The sequence below is a fragment of the Canis lupus genome, chromosome 28 (genome assembly GCF_003254725.2).
Source record: "Canis lupus dingo isolate Sandy chromosome 28, ASM325472v2, whole genome shotgun sequence".
In the NCBI taxonomy this organism is placed as follows: domain Eukaryota; kingdom Metazoa; phylum Chordata; class Mammalia; order Carnivora; family Canidae; genus Canis; species Canis lupus.
In genome coordinates this window covers 38160941-38182500 of record NC_064270.1, presented here as the reverse complement: position 1 = coordinate 38182500, position 21560 = coordinate 38160941, and the positions used below count along the sequence as shown (strand labels likewise).

Sequence of the window (21560 nt, the reverse complement as noted above, 5' to 3'; positions counted from 1 at the left end):
GCTGGAGCACGCACCTAGTTGAAACAAATGAAGTATGGGCTTGGTTCACATTTGTGGTAAAGAGTATTTTATTACTAGATCATTACTAGTAATACATATTTTTTAATTATTTAAAAATTACTTTATTACTAGTAGTTATTACTAGTAATATTACTACTAATTTATTACTAGTAATTATTTTATTACTAGATGTTGTTGTTGTTGTTGTTTTTTAGAAAACACATGTGGCGGAAGTCCTGTTTGGGTCAGTCTACTGTGTGTGTGTGTGTTTCCTTTTAGAAGTTGGGTATTGCTGAGATTGCTAAAGAATTAATATTTTAATTATTTGTATCATAAAATTAGTATACTTCGTTATGGCAATTAGCATTTTCTTTAAGTCTCTCAAAACCATACACTATTAAGACTGAAAAATACAACTGTAGTGTCATGTTTGCCTAAACACTGGATTTATATGCCTTGGTGTTATAACCCAACTAACTTCTAAATAATGGTATTCTATTTTTTTCATTTAAAAATAAATATTAAAGAATAAATTAACTGAAATTTAAATTAAAAAAAGGTAGTGGTGAGTTCTACTTATATTAGCAATGGATGGAAGCGAGGAAATGGACATTCATCTGGAATTTATTTTTGTACATAGCATTAGGTAGGGATTTTTGTTTCCTTCTAGCTGAATAATCAATTTTGAAAGCATTGTTTATTAAATAATACACAGAAAAAAAGAATAAATTATGAATCTTATTACTTTAGGAATTAGAAGTCACTAGTACTTAAAGTGTAGAATAGTTTTTTTGGGAGGGACGCCTGGGTGGCTCAGGGTTGAGCATCTGCCTTTGGCTCAGGACATGATCCCGGGGTCCTGGGATAGACTCCCACACTGGGGTCCCCACAGGGAGCCTGCTTCTCCCTCTGCCTCTCTATCTCTCTCTCTGTGTGTCTTTCAAAAATAAATAATTAAAATATTTTTTTTTCCTAAAAAGTATAGTTGATTTTTTAAGAGATAAAAGTTACAATAAAGCACTGCACAGAAAATGCTTGAAAGAAGCATAAAATTTAGGAAAAATACAAGAAAAGGTTAAGGGTGATGTCAACTAAATCTTGATGATCAAAAGAATATTTACAAAGCAGCAAAATTCTCAGTTTCAAACAGAATGACATAAGAAAACAATACCTAAGAAAGATTATGAAAATCTTTCCTAGTCATTAGATGTGGTTGTCTGCGTAACATGCAGTGAGTAAACCGTACGTCAGTGAGTGCACAGGCCACAGGCCTTGTGTCCTGCCCGCACTACTGGGTTTCCAGGATCTCTCCAATCTTTGTCTATCATAAGTAATGCTGCAGGGAGCATCTGGGGAGCCGCTTTTTGCAATTAGTTATTTGCTTAAGACAAATTCCTATAAGTAAAACTGCTGGCTAAAGAGGATAAATGTTTTCAGATCATCTTTTGTTGGATACAAGAGACGCAGGGTCATCTATCAACTAGATGGTTCTTCCCGTTTTACCTTCGTGTCATCTCTGTTGGAAAGCTGGTGACCGTACCTGTGTGCTTCTGCCTCTGCACACTCCGTTCTGTTCCATCGATCCGCCCGCCTTTCCATGTGCGTGATAGTAAGTGAGGCAGCTTTATACAAAGTCTCGAGAGCCGGGGGATCACATCTGCCAGCCTTGTTTTTCTCCTCGAGACTGCCTTGGCTCTCCTTGACCCTCCACCTTTCCCTATAAATATTAGAATTCGCTTGTCAGTTTCCACATGTAAAAAAAGTTCTGATTCTGATTGGAAAAACATTGAATCTATAGGTCAATTTAGAGGGAGTTGATAACTTTATAATATTGGATAGTCAAGGTTATGGGTCTCTATTTATGTAGGTTTTTAAAAAAATTTCTCTCAGTGTTTTGTAATTTTCAGTACAGAAATCTTGTACATCCTTTGTTAGATTTACCCCTTAATGTTTCATATTTCTTCATGCTGTTATAAATAGGACCTTTAACATTTTAAAAAATATTTTATTTATTTATTTGAGAGAGAGAGAGAGAGAGAGAATAAAAATGTGAACAAAGCAGGGGACAGGGAAGGAGGAGCAGACTCCTGCCAAGCAGGGAGCCCAAAGTGGGGCTTATTCCCAGGACCCTGAGATCATGACCTGAGCTGGTGGCAGATGCTTTAACTGAATGAGCCACCCAGATGTGCCCAAATTTTTGTTTTCTAATTGTTTTCTTAGTATATTGAAATATGTTTTATTTTTATTGGTCAAAGCATGTGAAACTGCCAATATCCACCCAAAAATGGCAATTTCCTATGGCTCAATCTACTTCATGGGCCTTGCTCAATCCTTAAGTGATAATAATAGTTTATTTATATATCCTTTTGGACTAATTCACTATAAATACACGATATGAAATAATTGCATTTTTACCCTTTGCTTTCCAATTCTTACATTAAGATTTTTTTCACTGTCTAGTGCTCTTGACCAGGATTTTTAGTACAACACTGAATAGAAGTAGTTATGGTGTCATCTATGTCTAGAATTACAACTGTAAAACTTTCACTATTTCACTATTCACTATGACATTTGTTACAGGACTTTCTTTGGACTCGTGGATATTTATTTTCAAATATTTGAATTATAATGCAATACTATCATTTTTTATTTGTTGCTAAAATTGTTTAGCCATTGAAAGTTTTTCTGGGTTGGCACTTACACATTTTGTAGCCTTAAGTTCAATGGGTTCTGACAAATGCATGGAGTCGTTATGTCTACTACTATAGTTGTATCGCCCCGAAAGTTCCTCTGGCTGCCCTTCTACAGACAATGCCTTCTTCCCTCAATCCCAACCCCTGACAACCACCAATCAGCTACTCCCTATAGCTTTCTTTCTCTAGATCATCAAATAGATGGGATTATATGACATACAGCCTTTTGGGTCTGGCTTCTTAGTCAAATGCGTTTAAGTGTCATCCACATTGTTATATGGACCAATAGTTCATTTTTTTATTGCTCAGTAGAACGTCATTGCAGGATATATCACTATTTGTGTACATAGTCACTGGCTGAAGGACACAGCAAGGTTGCTCTCAAGTTTTGGCTGATGTCTATAAATGATCTCTACACACTCACGTCCAGATTTTTGTGCGAACATAAAATTTCAATTCTCTAGAGTAGGTTATACAGTAGGTATACATTTCACTTTGTAGGTAATGGCCAAACTGTCTTCCAAGGTGGATATGCCATTTTGCATTCCAACCAACGATGTATGAGTATTCCGGTTGCTCTGCATGCTTACCAACGCTTGTCATTATCTACTCTTTTTCTTTTAAATATTCTGATAAGCTTGTAGTAATATCTCTTTGTGGTTTCACTTGCATTTGCTTGTGGACTAATGATGTTAAGTGGCTTATTATATGTTTATTTGCCACCCTTATATTTTCTTGGGTGAAATGTCCACTGCTTTGGCTTGCTTATTTATTTATTTATTTATTTATTTATTTATTTATTTATTTATTTATTTAAGTAGGCTCCATGCTTAGCATGAAGCCAAACATGGGGCTTGAACTCATGACCTTGAGATCAAGACCTGAGCTGAGATCAAGAGATGGGCTGACTAAGCCACGTAGGTCCCCCAAACTTTGGCTTTGTTTCAAACTGAGTTGTTTTCTTATTGTTGAATTTTGAACATTCTCAATATATTCTAGATACAAGTCCTTTGTCTGATCTGTGATTTGAAATATTCCTTCTTGGTCCATGGCTTCGTTTTTCTTGGTCCATGGCTTCCCATCTTGGTAATGTTTCTCACAGCATGATTTTTTTTTTCTCATAGCATGATTGTTTGGGGTAAGTATTGATAATGTAATTCTACCTTTTATTTATTTTAATTTTTTTTCACTTAATATTTTAAGATTTATTTTTTATTTTTATTTTTTGGAGAGAGAAAAAGCACCTGGAGGGTGGGGAGGAGCAGAAGGAGAACAAGAGAGAGAATCTCAAGCAGACTCCCCTCTGAGTCTGATTCTGAGATCATGACCTGAGCAAAAACCAAGAGGTGGACACTTAACTGACTGAGCCACCCAGATGCCCCTGTAATTCTATTCTTAAAATGCAGAAATACAAAGCAGCTAGAATAGTCAAAATAATTTTGAAAAATAACAGGTTTGGAGGACTTTATTTTAATACTTATAATGAAAACTGTGGTATTGGCAAAACAATAGACCTTGTAGGCCAACAAAACAGAATAGAGAGCCTGGAAATAAGGTCACATGAATAGAGTCAAGTGACTTTTGACCAAGGTGCAAAGACAGTTCAATAGAACAAAGAGAACCTTTAAAAACCTAGCACAGAAAATTATCCACAGATAATCCTGTTGAAATTTTGACAACACTGCATTTAGCCTACAGGCTAAGTTAGGGAGAGCAGATATTTGAACACTATCAAGCCTTCCAATCCATGAATGTGGATATCTTTCCATTGATTTAGATCTTTGATTTCTTTTATTAATTTTTGTAGTTTTCAACATACAGAACCTGCAGAGATCTTGTTAGATTTATAACTAATTTGCTATTGTAAATGGTATTTAAAAAAATAATTTCCAATTGTTCATTAATAGTATGTAGAAATATGATTGATTTTTGTATGTTGACTTAATAACTTGCTAAACTCATTCATTATTTCTAGGAGCTTCTTTTATAGATTCCTTTTGATTTTTTTCATAGACAATTGTGCCGTTCCTGAATAGAGATAACCTTTTTTTTTTCTTTTCAGCTGATCTATAACCCTCTTATTTCTTTTTCTTGCCTTATTGCACTAATCTTCCAGTACAATGTTGAACAGGAGTGATGAGAGGCAACATCCTTGTTCTGTTCCCAGTCTTACAGGGAACCTTCAGTTTTTCGCCATGTTAGCTGTAGGGTTTTTTTTTTTTTTTTGAAGAAAATTTAATTTTTGTTTGTTTGTTTGTTTGTTTGGTGTTGTCTATGCTCTTTGTTCCTTTAATGAAGCTAGCTCTCTCCTACGCCTAGTTTGCTGAGACTATTCACCAGGAATGTGTGTTGTCTTTTTCAAAAGCTTTTGGATTCTGTTGAGACAATTGTGTGATGAATTGACGACTTCAGACACAGTGTCTCTTGCTCTGAGTAAGCCTCAATCTTGGACCCACACCGTGTCCTTGGGCCTCAGCAGTGTGACTTTTTCGATTCTCCTGTCCCTCTCTGGTGCAAGTGTGGCTCAGTGTGACCCTGCCCCTTCCCTGGGAGGAGGATTTGCTCTCACCAGGCAGCTTGTGCCCTTCCCCAACCAGTTAGAACTCCTGTTCCTGATAGAAACAGAAAAGAGTAAGCCTAGAGAAGCTTCTTGTCCCATTGCATTTCTGTGTTCTCTTGCCCCAGATTTGCACACAATGGGTATTTTCAAGAGCTTGTTAGTCCTTTGTTGTATGAAGAAACAGCCCCTGAGAATGTATGTACACCTCCCTGCACTATGTAGCCCCTGGGGACTCATACTGTTAGTTTGGCCACTACAGGCCTTCACCAATTTGTCACTTGCTCTAGCACTTCTCCCCCGTGCCTGGTTGCATCTGGTCCAGGGAGCCTAGGCTGGCACCTCTCCTCTCCCTGTAGACACCATACCACTTTAGGTTTTGGCTCAGTTAGTTGCTCTGTTATTTCTGTTCTCCGATGGGTTCAAAAAGTTGTGGATTTGAAGTTAGTCCATCTTTTTTATTTGTTAAAAAGGATGAAAGCAATGCTCCTTCTAGCTCTCTATGTCTCAGGACAGAAGCTGCAGGTCTTTCTGACAAGAGGGCTTGTTTTCAAATTAAGAATGCATGTATGTTTTGTCAAATACCTTTTCTGCATCTCTTGAAATAATCATATTTGTGTGTTAACTCACCACATAAGCAAGACAAAGGAGAAAATAACATGAAATATATATGCATATATGTATATATTTAATGTATTTATTTAAAATTTTATAATATTTTTGAAATAACAGCACACTTGCAGAAAATATTGGGAGTAGAAAGAACTTGCTTTTTCTAAGGCATTTGCAAATAAGTTGCTGACATGTGTCCACCATTATCTATGAATACTTTTAGAGCAGATTTCTACTGCAAGAGCATATTCTGCTATATAACCATCAAAATCAAGATGTCAACATTGATTGACCACACCATCCATTCCTCAGACCCTACTCAAGTTTTTTCCAGTTGTTTCAACAATATCTTTATAGCAAAAGGGTCCTTACAGGATCACCTGTTGCATTTAGTTGCGTGCCTTCCTATCTCCTTTTGTCTGGAAGAGTTCCCTAGTCTTTCCCTGACTTCATGACTTTGACACTTTGGAAGATTAGAGGTCATTAGTTTTGTAGTGTCCCCCCAATTTGGATTTGTCTAATATTTTCTTACAATTAGATTGAGGTTCTGTTTCCTCAGGAGCCTGCTGTGTTCTCACTGTATCCTATCAGGTGGCACATGATTCCAATTTGTTTCATTACTAATGATGTTTATTTTGACTACTTGATGAAGATGGTGTCTGCCAGGTTTCTCCCCTGGAAACTTACTAATTTCTCCTTTGTAATTAATAAGCATTTTTGAGGGGAGGTTCTTTGAAACTATGTATATCCTGTTCCTCATCAAGTTTTACACTAATTAGTTAATTAGTTTCTGAAAGGACTCATGTTTCCTACTCCTCTCAATGGACTACACTCCATTATTATCATTATTCACCTCAATGCACAGATTGTCCCCAGTCTGTCCACGGGGAGCTCATTTAAGCTTGCTTGGGTGCCTGTTGGCATGGCCCACTCTTTTTTGAGCATTTTCTTGCTTTACTGGCATAATAGTTTCAGGCTCATCTTGTATTTTTCCTGCTTGAGACTTGGAATAAGCCATGCCTCAGGACTTCTCATTTCTTTTAGTGGAAAGTGGTATTTAGAGGCTAAGATCTGGTGCTAGATGTGCTTATTGCTGTTGGGGCGTCACTGTCTCCCGGCTCTCACAAGCAGAGCTAAGTGACAAATGTTTATTGAAGATACGTATGTATATGTGTGCATGTGTATACGCCTATATATGCATATACACACAAACATGTGCATACACATTCATCATATCGATATTAATCCCTTCATCTGCCTGTCATATTTCTATCTGCCTACCATCTACATATGTAATCATCAAAACCACTGCTTCACACTGATATATCCCATTCCAAACCAACATCACAGCATTCTTAGATTTCTCCATTCTCATACTTGTAACTTTCTTCTCCAACCCTGCAAGAACTCTGGCTGGTTTTCCCTTTGACGTTCTTTCAGTTGCTCACTCCATAGGACATAACCAATCTCCTGGTTCTGCCAGAATTTACTCCCCAGCTGGTAAGCAGTCCTTGCCCAGCTGGTGCTCCATGCTGTCTCTCTGTGCAGATGCCTCCTCCTCTGGAGTCCTGCCTAGCACACTGGGCCCGTCTACCTTCCACTACGCACCTTCCTTGCTCTACCAAATAGTGTTCAGGAAGGAGGAGGGAAAGCAGAAGCAGAAACTCATTCATTGATTTGAAATCCACACATTCTGACTATAAAGCCAGCTTAGGCTTTGCACATTTTCCTTTTGGCATTTTGGTCGATTATTTGTGCCAGTATTGTCTTTAGCGTTTCACGTCTCTATGCTTGGGACACTTGGCGAGTAGCTTTTATTTCTTACATCATCCTTGTCAGGTTATGGCATGAAGGCCAGAGTGGTCTCATAACATTATTTGGGAAGTGCTTTGCTTTTTGCTGGCCTCTGGAAAAGTTTCTATAAGATTGATATTACCCTGCTCCCAAAATACTGAGAGGGATTCATTGATGAAGCCATCTTGACCTAGAGATTGTGGGGGAAAGGAAAAATTTAAATCGCGAGTTGTATTTTTTTTTAATAAATGTGTGACTATTCATATTTCTACTTCTTTATCAGTTTTCTAAGCTGCATTTTGATTGGAGTTTTTCTATATCATACTTCCCAAAATAATTTTCATAAGATTATTCTCATTGTCTTTTTAACAACTACAAACTATGTGGTGTAAGGTTCCATTTTTAATTCTTCATTTTGATAATCTATGTTCTCTCTCTTTTCTAGAGCAAACTTTGAAGAAGTTGCCAATTTTCTTAGATTTTACAAGAACCATTTTTTTTTTTTTAAGAACCACTTTTGGCTTTGATTATTCTCTTCTGCTCATTCGACTTAACATTCATAAATATTTTTCCTAATTTTTTTCTTTTACTTTTCTTGGATTTAATTTACTCTTCTTTTTATAAATGCCTGAGGGAGATAATCCAATCTTTTAAGTCTTTTAATTTACTCTTATAAGCATTTAAGGCTATTAATTGCCCTCTAAGCATGCCTTTAGCTGCATCGCATAGATATTATTCTATTGCATTTTTTAAAAAAACTTTTAATTGATTGAGTACTTCCTGGCTAGATTTTGTTATTTCTAGGCTATTTCTTCTGTGCTCAGAGGATATTCTCTGAGTTATTTCAGTTCTTGTGACTTTGTTGCTCCATTATTTCAGGAAATGGCCAGTCACTATGCTGCTTATATTTGTTTCTTCTGGAATTTTAGATGTGGGTATGGGGTCTGTGTTCTCTGCCTTTATATCTATTATTTTCTCCCTCATCCTTTATCAGTCTTCATCCTTTTCCCCTACTTTTGTGTGTGGAGCTTCTCCAATTTATGCTCTGTGTTATATAAAATTTTATGCACTTTCCAGGTGATTTTTACAGTTTCTAAAGCACATTTGAATTGGACTATTGGATTTTTAGTTTTTTAGTAGTATTTTATCCTCACATTTAGCTCCTTTCCCAGTTTCTCACAGTTTTCCCTTTCTTAGCTGGTTGCCTTATCTTGCATTTATTTGCCTGTGAAGAATGTGAATGATTCTACTTTAAGTCCTCACTCTTCATATACTCTGTCCTATGCTCAATCAATGGAACGACAATCTCTTTGTGGTTTATAGATAATTAAAAATAGAATAAATGTGGAAGTGCTACAGATAGCAAAGTCCTGTATAATTTAAAGGTAATGTGATTAGTCATAGTGGTGCTTGGCCACAAATAGTAATTCCTGAAAATATGCAGAATCAGGGGAAACTAGAAAAGACATTAAAGCTAGAACTGATATATGGCCTAGAATGTCTTTTAATAGTACAAGTTTTCATACATATTTGGAATTTAAGCACAGAAATGGAGAGGACTTGAAAACTTCAGGCTTGAAAATCTAGGTCTTGCTTATTAGATTTTAGCAGACGGTGATGTTTTGAGTGAGTATTCTGTCGGATCAGCAGTGCTCCTTCTGAAGGGAGGCCTCACTTTCCCCCTTTTTATTGTACTTACATGGAAAATGACTGATGATTACTTACTTAATTAACAGAGCAAATAAGATTTCACTATTTTCTGACAATGAGTACACACTCATTCTCTACAGTGGGTAACTGAGTGATTTAAGGAAGAAAGGCATTCATCGCACAACTATGGAGTGTTGAATTAGGAGCTCCCAGTTTGTTGCCTCAGCCCCAAAGTGCCACCAAAAGGCCCTCATCCTTCTTCCTTTCTGCTCTTGTTCTCAGAATCCTCCATTACTTGGTATCCTGTGGCAGTTGAGCAGCTGCCAGTGGTTCGCAAGGTGGGAAGAACTGGGCTGGGGCTGTCTCGGCAACTACCTGCTTCTCTTATCAGAAAACGAAATCATTCTCAGTACCCCTGTCCCTGCAACAGGCTTCCTCTTACAACTCCTGGTCCACTAGGGCTCATAGATCCTCTTGGTTGCAAGGAAGGACCTGTTGTTGGTTGGGTAGCTTTGCTTAACGGGCAGCCACTGATGGTGGTGTGCTCCTGCCTTCCATCTGGGCTGGGTTGCTTCGTGGTTCAGGTAATCAGCAGGACATGTGTTATCGCTGTGTTATCACTCAGTGAAGTTGAAGATCTGACCTTTAAACAGAAATTTGCCTTCTTGAAGTGCTATGTGCTGCTATGCATCAGATGGACATTCTGCTCCTGGTGGTGGGCATGTGGTTGGCCCCCAGTGCCAGCTTCACCTTCTGTTCCTATAGACCTCCTAGGTAGCTCCTAGGAGGTGGAGCTGTGCCCAACCCAGGTGGGGGCCACCCAGCCTGTGCTCTTTACCACTGCTCTGCATGTCATGCCTTGCAGGGAAGAGGGAAGAGGTGGAGGAGGAAGGAATGGCACTTGGCTGCCCCCACTCCACGTGAGGAATGGGGACTCTGAGCAGGAATCCAAGGGCTCTAAAATTCAGGTTATTCAACTATGGGGGACATTTTAGGAGACCCCTTTCAACACGGAGCACTTCAAAGTGTTAAATGTCTTTCTCTTACTTCCATCTATTACATTAAACTCTCCTGTCTAACTTCCCCCCATTCCACCCCACGAGACTTTCTCATTAAAAAAAATTATGTCAATTATGATATAAAAAAATTAGGTCGTAGATAAATAAATAAGAACCCTTGTCATATTGCATGCCATTGTCTGCTTATCCTCCCTGCCCCAACATTGAATCCAGGCCCTGCACATGGTGGCTCCTCAGTAGTATGTTCAGGTGATGCTGTGGCTGAGAAGTCTGATAAGAACTGGCCATAGCACCAGCACTGCTGTTGTCCTGCACCTGTTCCTAGGCTTTCTGGAAGTGGGAGATCTTGAAAGGGAACACACGAGTATGGCAAATGTGTCGTATTTGCTTAAGGGACCTTGGGAAGGCAAACTTTCTTGAAGGCAAACTCTGCTCGGTGCTCCCCTGGATGCTCACGAAGAGGGTACTGACACAGTTTTGAGTTTGGGAATTGGCAGGAGGAATCAGATAAAGGATAATTGGGCTGCCCTTTCTGCTTCAGAAAATGCCCAGTAAAATCCGTGGCATTGTCACTGAGAAAGATCTGGAGGAAGGGCTCCTTTTGAGGACAGCCTTCAGACAAGGGGAGGAACACCCTTGACTCCCCGGTGTCCACTTAAAGTCATGGCTGAGTGCTAAACTGGAAGCTTTATTGCTTGGCCAGTGACCAGCGATTGTTATGAAATATAAAGGGAAGGTTAAAATGTGACGTCTCGTAGAATGAATGCACTGTTATACCCTGAGGTGAGCCCCGTTAAGATGGGAGCCCTTAGGGTTTCTCTGGCCCATCCTCAAGTTGGAACCAGTTGTTCAAATGAAGAGTCTAACCAATTAATTCCCTAAAAATACCAGAATGCTTTAAAATATGATATCTTCGATGTCACTTATTTTACCGGAGGATAAAGTAAAAGATCTAAAATTTCTCAACATTCATAGGAGTATCTAATGGTGGAATCTTGCGTGGAGCAGATTCAGGAATCATTATTCACTTCCTTGCACAGAGCTGTCTAATTCACTCGGAAGCCTCCCTTGGACAAAAAGTAGCCTGTGCCAAGCACTTTCTTACATGAGACATGGATGCGCTTATCATGTAAGTTGTCCAAGTTCCTCATTTGGGGGACCAAGGGGTCTGCAGCAGTGCAGACCGTCACACCTGATGGTGGCTTCAGCTTACGTGTTTGAAGAGGCTTGGAACTGTTCTTGCCAGAAAATGAGACACCTGCTTTTGATATATATTTTTTTCCAGTCCAATTAGATCCCACAAGGGAAGGAGCCACCCTTTCCTTCCCTGGCTATGCCTCCGGCTCAAGTGCAGAGCTTGGCACAGAGCAGATGTTAAAACCTGTGGTTCCCACCTTGAGATATTAGGATCAACAATTCTTGTCCTGGAAGTATCCTGGGCTCTTTGTCTTCTTATGAAAGGCACAACTCTGGCTGTGCTCTCTATGTTCCCGCCTTTCTTCCTTCCATGCAGTCATTCACTCGTTTTTTTGTTTTTTTTTTTAAGATTTTAATTATTTATTCATGAGAGACACACAGAGAGGCAGAGACACAGGCAGAGGGAGAAGCAGGCTCCATGCAGGGAGCCCGAGGCGGGACTCGATTCCAGGACCCAGGATCACGCCCTGAGCTGAAGGCAGACGCTCAACCGCTGAGCCACTCAGGCATCCGATTCACTAATTTCTTTAATGAATTTGTTACCAAACGGTCCAGGAGCTGTTCCCAGCTTTGCTTTTACTCATGGTATGTTCTTTGACCATAATAGCTGATCAGATTACTGGCTACTTTTTCAGTGATAATCATGTTCAAGGCCATGAGTTAAGTGCTGAGCTTGGTGGTTCACCTGTCAACGAAGATGCTAAAAACTATCTCTTGGGTCATGAGGATAAAATGCAATGGTAGATGCAAACTGAGGCACAGAGCTTGGCATGTGGGAAGTGTTTGATAAAAGGAGGGTCTCGCTTCAACAAAATTCTACTGAGCATGTGCCCGGTGCTCCCTGCTGTGTCCCCCCACCCACATCAGGACCGTCAGTGAGGACCTGTATCTGGGACCCTGGGCCGGGAGAATCAAACCCTGTCCTGAGGACTACTTGAAATCTCGTTCAGAAATGTGTTAAGAACCTTCCCAGCACCAAGTACTTTCCCCCAGGTGTTGCCAAGAAGTTATAATTTCCCCCTTTTTGAAACGAGAAATATTCCTGAACTTAATAGTCAGCTATTGACCATTGGAGGGGCTTCCCAGGTGGCGAGAAATTGGGACTGCCTAGAATACTAAGATTTTCTTAATCTTATGTGAGATGAAGGAAACATCTGAAGCCCCTGCAAAGAGTGTCATTCTGAAACAGTTGAAGGCAAATGCCCACACTGCATGATCTTGTCCAAGGTTTTCCTGTGTTCCGATGGTGGGTTTTGTTATCCTAAATGATCATTGCTAATGTTTTCCGGTTGAATGAAATCAGAGATGGACTTGTCTATGATCCTTCTTCAAAATCACACCGAGTAAGAAGAGGACAGGAAATTCTAAGATGTTTATGAAATAAAGGATGAATAGCTCAGGGATGCCCTGATTTTTTTTTTTTTTTATTATCATCACTATCTTCAAAACGCTTGATTGCTTTGGTCTTTAGATTCCAAATGGTCTGGCATGCTTCTTAATCATGTGGCAATATCATGATGCTTCTGCAGACTCACGCGGTCATAAGTTTGATTTATGCCAATCAGCCATCCGTGAGTCGGCTCCTGCAGCAGTGTTTCTGCTAAGTGCCTCAGAGCTGCATAGTGATTGACAACGTGGCCACTGGAGCCAGACGGCCCGTGCAGCCTCTTGGCTGGGTGCCTTCAGGAAGGCCGTGTGACCTCTCTGTGCTTATGTTTTCTCATCTGTAAAATGGGGATAACAGGGTCCCCAACCTCTTATGGCTTTATGCAAATTAAATACATTAACATGTATAAAAGACCTAAGGACACTGCTTGAGAAATACAATGTCTATGCAACCTTCGCCTGGACATCTCCCTTTGCAGACCCTGCTGTCTGGAAACCTTGGACGCTGGATAGTTGTCATCCCTTCTCTTGCTCCTCATTCGTCCTGGTTCTCCTCTCTGAGGCCACAGAACAAATTTGTTTGTTCCTCTCCATGCCAACCCTTTGTGCGTGGAAAGATGGGACACTTCTCTTTCACCACCTGGGTGACCTTCTGAAATCCCATCAGTGTCTACCTGTCTCCAAGTGCGGTGCTGGCTGCGTGCCACCCTGGAGCGGGAATTGGCAGGAGCAGAGCAGACGGGTTGTCCTCTCATCCCACCCTCTGGCTTCCTCTAAGGTGCTTCACAGTGCAGCAGCTTTGTGGTGGCCACACAGCAGGTTGGAGTTTGGGATTGTTTGTTTTTTACTCCAGTGGACTTTACCTTTATTCATTTGATTGTTGATCTCACCGGGTGCTTTCTTCCTCTAGAATCAGGACTGTGAGCAGTTGGAACAAGGCAATTGTTCCAACATCAAATAATGCAAAGCTTTGTTTTTTTTTTTTTTTTTTTAACCGTCATCATCTAAAAGATGACCTCAACTTAACTCTTGAGGATCATCATCAAATTTTCTCTTTGTCTTCTGTATTCCCATCTCAAATATTACATGCTGATAGAAACACCTGAAGTGCTATGAGAAAATCATTTAAATTACATGAGTTTATTATTTTTAACTTCTGCAACATCTATCTTCTTGCACATCTATTTATAATTCCTTTACACTGTATATAAACAATCAGTTATAGTTATCAGTGATATCATCATGTTATAGTGACCTAAAATGAAGCACAAATTACATTCCTTACTTTGCGTGAAGGTTCAATTCAGCTCGTCTGCCATAAACTCATGAGTTACAAGTAGTTTCAAAGTCATGGGTTATAAGGAGTTAAGACCCTCAGCTGAAAAGAATTTGCTTATAGACGGGGAGCTGGGGCGATGCCGATCCTCTTCTTCATCAGGGCCTGCCCGCCCCGTCTTTCTAGAATGTCATGGATCCACTCCTCCTGTTCCATGTTAGTGCTTTCATCCTAGCTAGGGTCCTCGGTACTTCCTTCCTAATAATCGTCAGCTCACATGCCACCTCTTTCATGCAGCTGTCCCCTGTGGTCCAGATGGAATTAATCTCTCTTGACTTTGTATTTCTTTAGTATTTTCTGTGTCTATTGTATTAGATTTCTTTTTCTCCTTTGTTATAGTTATTACCATCTGTTCTCCCCAGTTGGGTGGTAAGATTCTTGGAGATGGGAACAAAGTCTCCTTGTTCCATATGTGTCCTCCCCTCCCCACCCCTGGCACCTGGCACAATGACTGCTCCGGAAGGGAGTGGTTGACAGGACTCTAGGAGGTCCCTTACTCCAGCCCCTGCCTTCAGGTATCAGTGGTGTGTTTTTATTATAATCAAGCCACATGAGTGACTCCAAGAAGCCAATAAGCCTGCCCATTGCAGAGTTAACTAGCAGCAACGACTTATGGAGATGTTTGGACCTTACCTCATTTATCTTCTGCGTGTACATTTTAGGAGAACCTTCAATCATCAAGTATTTGAAACTCTCAGACATCCTGGCTGGCTCCATGTAGACCTACTGCTTGTGCATCTGGTAAAAAAAAAAAAAAATGAGAACTTGGTGTTCAACATCTCATGTACAATAACTCACTAAGACACAACAACATAATCACCCATGGGCCCACTGTGAGTGACAGCCTTATCGGACTGTAATCTGCAGTGGTGGGTGAAGATACCTGTGGCCACGGTGATTATTAACTTACACTTGACATACGTGAAAAATAAGAAGCGCCCAATTTGTCCTCCCTTCAACCACCGAGGCTATAATTTCATCATTTCAGGCCTCTTCTCAGGAAGGACACTCTTGGTGTGTCACTCCTAGTCACATGGACCCTCTCATTAGTACATGATTGCCATCAGGCCTTCTGGGAGTGCCCATCGCCTTGTCTGCTTGTGCTCTTTGCTTTCTTCTGGTGTCTTTGATCACGGCACGTGTCATCTGTCCTGGAATGTGCAGACATCCTGATAGTTCAGACCACGGCATGTATTGCTGGGTGAGGCCATGTAGACCCCAAGGGCCCGGCTGTGTGCGCAGCACTCTTTTCCATGACGAGCTTTCTCGGATGAGTGGTAGATCTGGAAATTGCAGTAATGACTCATCTTGGTGAAGTCCGATTCGGCTCCAGCCCTCTTTGCTTGGACCATGTTATCTGCAGCTTTAGAACTCCCACTAAAGGAGCTGAATTATCTAAATTTCCGTTTGACATTTTCCTTTACAATTGTTTTGACATCTCCATTTATAAATTTCTTTTCTTGTTAAAGCTAGATTGGAAAAGTGAATTTCTAGACAAGTCTTGCCTGGCTCAAAGCCTGAGGGCTGGCGCTCAGCTGGTTTAATTGGGGAGCATCTAATCCAGTTATCATCCATCAGTAAGGACAATTCCAAAGGGCTCTCTCCCAGGCAGGCTCAGGCATCCTTCTTTCTGCTGATTTTTAGGGGAGACCAGGTTAGGTCACATGTCGGAGTTCCACTTGGTCCTAAACTCTCACTTGCCCCCAGGACCCTGAGAACACTCTGCTTGTGCGATGAGCACTCACACACAGGGCAGCTCAGAAGTACCCACTGTCTGTCTACACAGGGTGGCCTCCGTTTATACACTAGAGACAGAGCAAATCAATGTGTTTCTGTCCAGGTCACAGATAACCTTGATTCCGATTATCAAATAGTAACAACTGTATTGTCTGGTTTAATTTTCTTCCAGTGAATCAATTTAAGACTTTCTGTTATCACCTGGGCAACTGGTTTACTCTTTCAATGGAGTAGTAGTTAGAAGTCTCTTTTGCTTCGTGGTAAGTGCATTCTCCTCTGCTATGACAGAATAATCACATTCTCCTAAAAGGCTGTTCTTATGAAAATCATCATTCTAGGAACAAATATTTCAACGGGGGGAAGGATGATAGGGGCTAGATTTGAGCTAACAGTAGCAAAGTGTTTTTCCTGCAGGAATTTCAACAATAAAATCGATTCTTGTTACCATAAGTCTATTTAGATAAAACAAAGGCAACAAACTTCCATGTTTCTTTTCAATCATAACTTGCACGAGCTACGCTTGTGGCCAGCTAGCCATTCCGTAAAGATTCCTCTGGGCACCAAGCCACTAGAACGCAACAGCAACAAAAAGTGTGCTCTTACGCCCCTGAAAAAGGTCTTCTGTTGCTTGTGTGCCGATCATCTCTTCTCAGGTAAGCTTTGTAATGTTACATCCCCCGGCTCACAGCACTGAGTCTTCACCCAACTCGTGCAAGGGCCTCCCATGAATCATCACCCTCATTGTGGTTGGCGCTATGAGCGCTTCCCTTTGGTCGATGATCAACGTGACTTGGGATAGCTGATCTCCCCCCGGGTGGTAGCGGACCCTGGGCTGGAGCCTGCAAAACTCTCCCCTGTCCCCCAGATACTAAGTCATGAGATACCATCACAGCTCTAATCCCATCATTTCAGGTCTCTTCTGACAAGGGTCTTCTCCTACGCCAAGACCTGTGTGGTGGCCTTGATGCTACCTACTCCTGCAAGTCCCTGTGTGTGTCCTCTGTCGTAGGAAGTAGCTGCACGTGCTACTTCTCCATAGGCGACCCCGTGCGGTGTGAGTATCGGCTCCCGGAGATGTTTCGCTGGGTGCCTTGTACACGGTTTTGACAGTTTCACATATGCTTTCATCTTGGGCGTTGTCACTGGCATGGGACAAGGTAATTATTTTGAATGACAACTTGGATTTTTTGCTAATAGTCAAAAGATTTCTTGATCACGTAAAATTGCAAATGCACATAAAGTAAACCGGGGTGGTACGCTGGATCTTGTGGTACCCGGCACCCAGCTTCAAGGATCACGAACATCCTGCTGTTCTCAGTACCTGTAAGCCTCTAGTTACTCTGTGACCCGGCTCTATTGTTGTTTTCAGTTGGCTTCTCCTTACAGATTTTTAAAAATTATTATTTTTTATCTTTTACTTAAATCCAAATAGCCAACATACAGCTTTAATGAGATACAATTGACAGAAAATGTGCTGTAAGTCTAAGGCGTGCCATGTAATGACTGACACCTGTGTATATTGCGAGAGGTTCACCACAATACGGTGAGATAACACATCACTTGCCTCTCACCACTACCATGCCGTCGTTGTGGTGAGAGTGTTGATGATCTCCCTGCATAACGACTTTCCAGGACATAATACAGTATCCTGAACTACAGTCACCATGATGTACATTAGATCCCCAGAACTTAATCACCTTATAAGTGAAGGTTTCTACCCTTTGACCAATATCTCCTCATTTCTTCCCCCACCCACCCCGCCAGCCCTGGGGAAGCACCAATCTACTTTGTTTCTATGAATTCTATGTTTTTAGATTCATTGTGAAGGGGCGGAGGCCGGGGTCTCCTACATCACCATCTTCATGATGTGCAAACTTCATTTATTCTTTTTTAAGTTGACATTACACACAGCAAAATGCACAGATTTTAATGGCACAATTTTGTCAAATGGATTCACTCCCGCAGTTCACACCCCTGTCACAGTAGAGAGCATTTCAGTCTCCTCTCTAATCGGTTCTGCTCTGCCACCAACCCCCATGCCCCCAGCCCCTCTTTTGACTTTTGTCCATCTTCTATTAGTTTTGTCTGTTCTAGAACTTCCTAAAAATGCAATCATGTGGTATGAAGTCTTTGGTGTCTGGTTCCTTTCACTCCGTATTACCTCTCTGAGATTGATCCATGTAAGGGAAGCAGTAGCTCATTTCTTTCTACTGCTGCCTGACGTCCTGCATTACCGACTGTCCCTTCTCTCGGTGATAGACAATTGGGTACTACTTTCAGTCGCGATAATAAAGCTGCTCTACATATGCTTATACGTGGTTCCGGGACATATTTTTTTTTAAGTTTAAAAAAAGTTTCCAGCTAATTAACACAGTGTACCATTAGTTTCAGACATACAATATAGCAACTTGACGCTTCCATTAGTCACCTAGTTCTCATCACAACAGGTACACTCCTTCATCCCCATCACCTGTTTCCCCACCCCTCCCCCACCTCCCCTCTGATAACTGTCAGTGTGTTCTCTGCAGTTAAGAGTCTGTTTCTTAGTTTGCCTCTCTCTTTTTTCCCCTTTGCCCATTTGTTTTGTTTCTTAAATTTGGACATGTATTTTAATTTCTCTTGGATAAATATACAGGGGAGGTGTATATTTAACTTTATATGAAACTACCAAAACTTTTCCAAAGTGGTTTCAGCACCATTTTTTGAAAAGACTTTCTTCTTACTTTTCAAAGTTTTCTTTTTTCTTAAGATTTTATTTATTTATCATGAGAGACAGATAGAGAGAGAGAGAGAGAGAGAGAGACATAGGCAGAGGGAGAAGCAGGCTCCATGCAGGGAGCTCAATGTGGGACTTGATCCCCGGACCCTGGGATCACGACCTGAGCTGAAGGCAGACGCTCAACCACTGAGCCACCCAGGCATCCCACTTTTCAAAGTCTCTTTGGCTGTATTAAGGCCTTGGCATTTCTGTATGAATTTTAAAATTGGCTCATTGCCTTCCACTGAAAAGCATTTTGGGGTTTTGATGGGGATTTGCACTGAATCTAGAGGTCCATTTATGGATAAATGACATGTTAACAATACTGGGTTTTCTGAACTAGGAACATGGTGTCTTTATCCACTTATTTAGATAGACGATAGACTTTCTTGTATAATAATTAGTAGTTCTCATTGTATGTGTCTTGTAATCTTTTGTGAAATCTCCCCTAAGTATTTCATATTTTGATGTTATTATAAAGGATATTATTTTACCTTTTCAATTCACAATGGTTTGTCACTAGTATATAGAATAAAACGGATTTTCATATATTGATTCTATATGCTGAAACTTTGAACAAAATGATCAGTTCTAGTATCTTTTTTTAATTGGTAGATTTAATGAGATCTATATTAACAATGATGCCATCTGTAAATAAACACAAAGCCTTACTTCTTCCTTTTCATTCTGTATGCTTTTAATTTTTTTCTCTCGCCTGGTTTCACTGTTTAGAAATTCCTATAAAACACTGAATAGAACTGAACATTTTTTTGTGTTCTTAGCAGGTCATTAAGTATGATGTTAGGTTTTAGGTATGATGTTTCTCATAAATATTCTTTTCGCATGAAATAGTTCCCCTCTATTACTTGTTTGCTGAGAGTTTTAATCCATAGTATATGTTGGATTTTGTCAAATGTTTTCAGTATCCTTGAGAGGATCATAATTTTTCTTTTATATTCTGTTAATATGGTTAATTACATCTTATTGATTTCCAAATGTTAAACCAAACTTCCCTTTTTACAATAAATCCTATGAGGACACAATACGTTATTCATTTGTGTAATATTATAGTCAACTTACTAACATTTTGTTAAGAATTTTCCATCCTTATTAATGAGGGATATTAGCCCATATTTCACTTTGTAATATCTTTGTATTGTTTTCTTTTTAGGAGTTTAGTTAGTGTGAATTCCATTTACTTTGTGGAAATAGGCTCTTCAGAATTTCTATTTCATTCAGTGTCAATTTCATTATTGGCCAAAAAAAGTTGTTTCTAACATTTCCATATTATCCCTTTAATGTCTGTAGGATTTTTATTGCATTGCTTCTTTTATTTCTGATAAGGGCAAGTTATGTTTTTATCTCTTATTTTCCTTAATCAGTCTTGTGATGAGTTTATCAATTTTACTAATCTTTTCAAAGAGCTAGTTTTAACCGTTAATTCTCTTGTTTATTCTTTTTTCCATTTAATTGATTTTTGTTCTTTAGAATTTTCTTTTGAAACTTACTTTAATATTAATTTACTCAACTTTTGGTTGCTTTTTAAGAAACTTGGATTTATTTTTTTTAAGATTTATTTATTTATTCTAGAGAGTGAGAGTGAGAGTGAGCACTTGAGCAGAGGGAGAGGCAGAGGGGGAAGCAGTCTCCTCCCTGAGCAGGGAGCCTAAAGGAGGCTCAATCTTCACACCTTGAGATCATGACCTGAGCAGAAAGTGAGATTCAGAACCTTAACTGACTGACCCACCCAGACACGCCAAGAAATTTGGATTTTTAAAGCCCCTTTAAAAAATCTTTTTAATAGCATTTAAAGCTATACATTTCCTTTTTTTATTTTTGCTTTGGCAATAAATCACAAATTTGATATGTTGCATTTTCATTATTATTTAATTTGAAATGTTTTCTAATTTCTCTTTTGATTGTTTCCTTAATCTATAGGTTATGTAGAAATGTACTCTTCAATTTCCCAATATTTGGGGCTTTTAAAAGATATCTTGCTGTAATGTATTTTGAATTTAATTTCCTTGTGGTAAGAAGATAGACCCCATATGTAGTCTATCTTGTTGAAACTCTATATGTGGTTGAAAGAATTCTTTTGGGTATATTGATCATAAATGTCAATCTGTAGTCTTTACATGTGATGTGTACTTACTTACTGAAGTTTTTGTTTAGTTATTCTATGGATTGCTGTTTAGAGGTTGTTGACATTTCTATGATTGTTGATTTGCTTCTTTCTTTCTTTTTTTTCTGTCAGTTTTTGTTTCATGTATTTGAAGTGCTCTCTTTGGGAAATACACATTTATACGTGTTATGTCCTCCTGACAGAGTAAGCTTTTTATCATCATGAAATGTTCTCCTTAATCTCTGGTAATACTACTTAAAGTCTATTTGCTGATGTTAAAAAAGTAATATATAGTAAAGGGTATTTTGCCTAATGTGGTCAGTTCATCTTTTTTATGTTTACAATTTGTATGACTTATGTTTTCCTAATTATACTTTCAATTATTTGTGTCTTTATAGAGCATCTATTCTAAACATAATATAGTTGAGTCTTATGATTTATCATTCCCAGTCTTACAGTATCAGCTTTTTAGTTGGAGTTTTAATCCATTTACATTTAACGTAGTATTATATGATTGGATTTAGATCTACCATTTTGCTATAACTTCTCTCATTTGTTCCATCTGTTCTGAAGAAGAGGTGGGAGCAAATATATTATGAATTATGGGTTTGGTGGTGGAAAGATGAGAGTATGGGTTTAAGTAATAAATTCTCCATGAAACATGTGTTAGGTTTCATCTGGGAAAGAACATTGTGGAGG

The 21560-nt window shown here is 39.5% G+C and overlaps 1 long non-coding RNA gene across 2 annotated transcripts in view; it reads right to left on the bottom strand.

Annotated features, from left to right (window-relative positions):
- The window catches only part of LOC112672510 (uncharacterized), a 21405-nt gene extending 2959 nt beyond the window's left edge, over window positions 1-18446 (bottom strand). The window contains exons 1-4 of one of the 2 annotated variants that reach the window (XR_003144329.3): window positions 18143-18446; window positions 14878-14982; window positions 1541-1717; window positions 1-14 (exon numbers count right to left, since the gene is read on the bottom strand). The exon at window positions 1-14 is cut by the window's left edge and continues 2959 nt beyond it. This is a non-coding gene — a long non-coding RNA (uncharacterized LOC112672510). Of the gene's footprint in view, window positions 15-1540; window positions 1718-14877; window positions 14983-15154; window positions 18116-18142 lie in introns of those variants that run through there. The other variant, XR_003144328.3, reaches the window with a different exon arrangement.
- Window positions 18447-21560: the final 3114 nt, after the last annotated feature.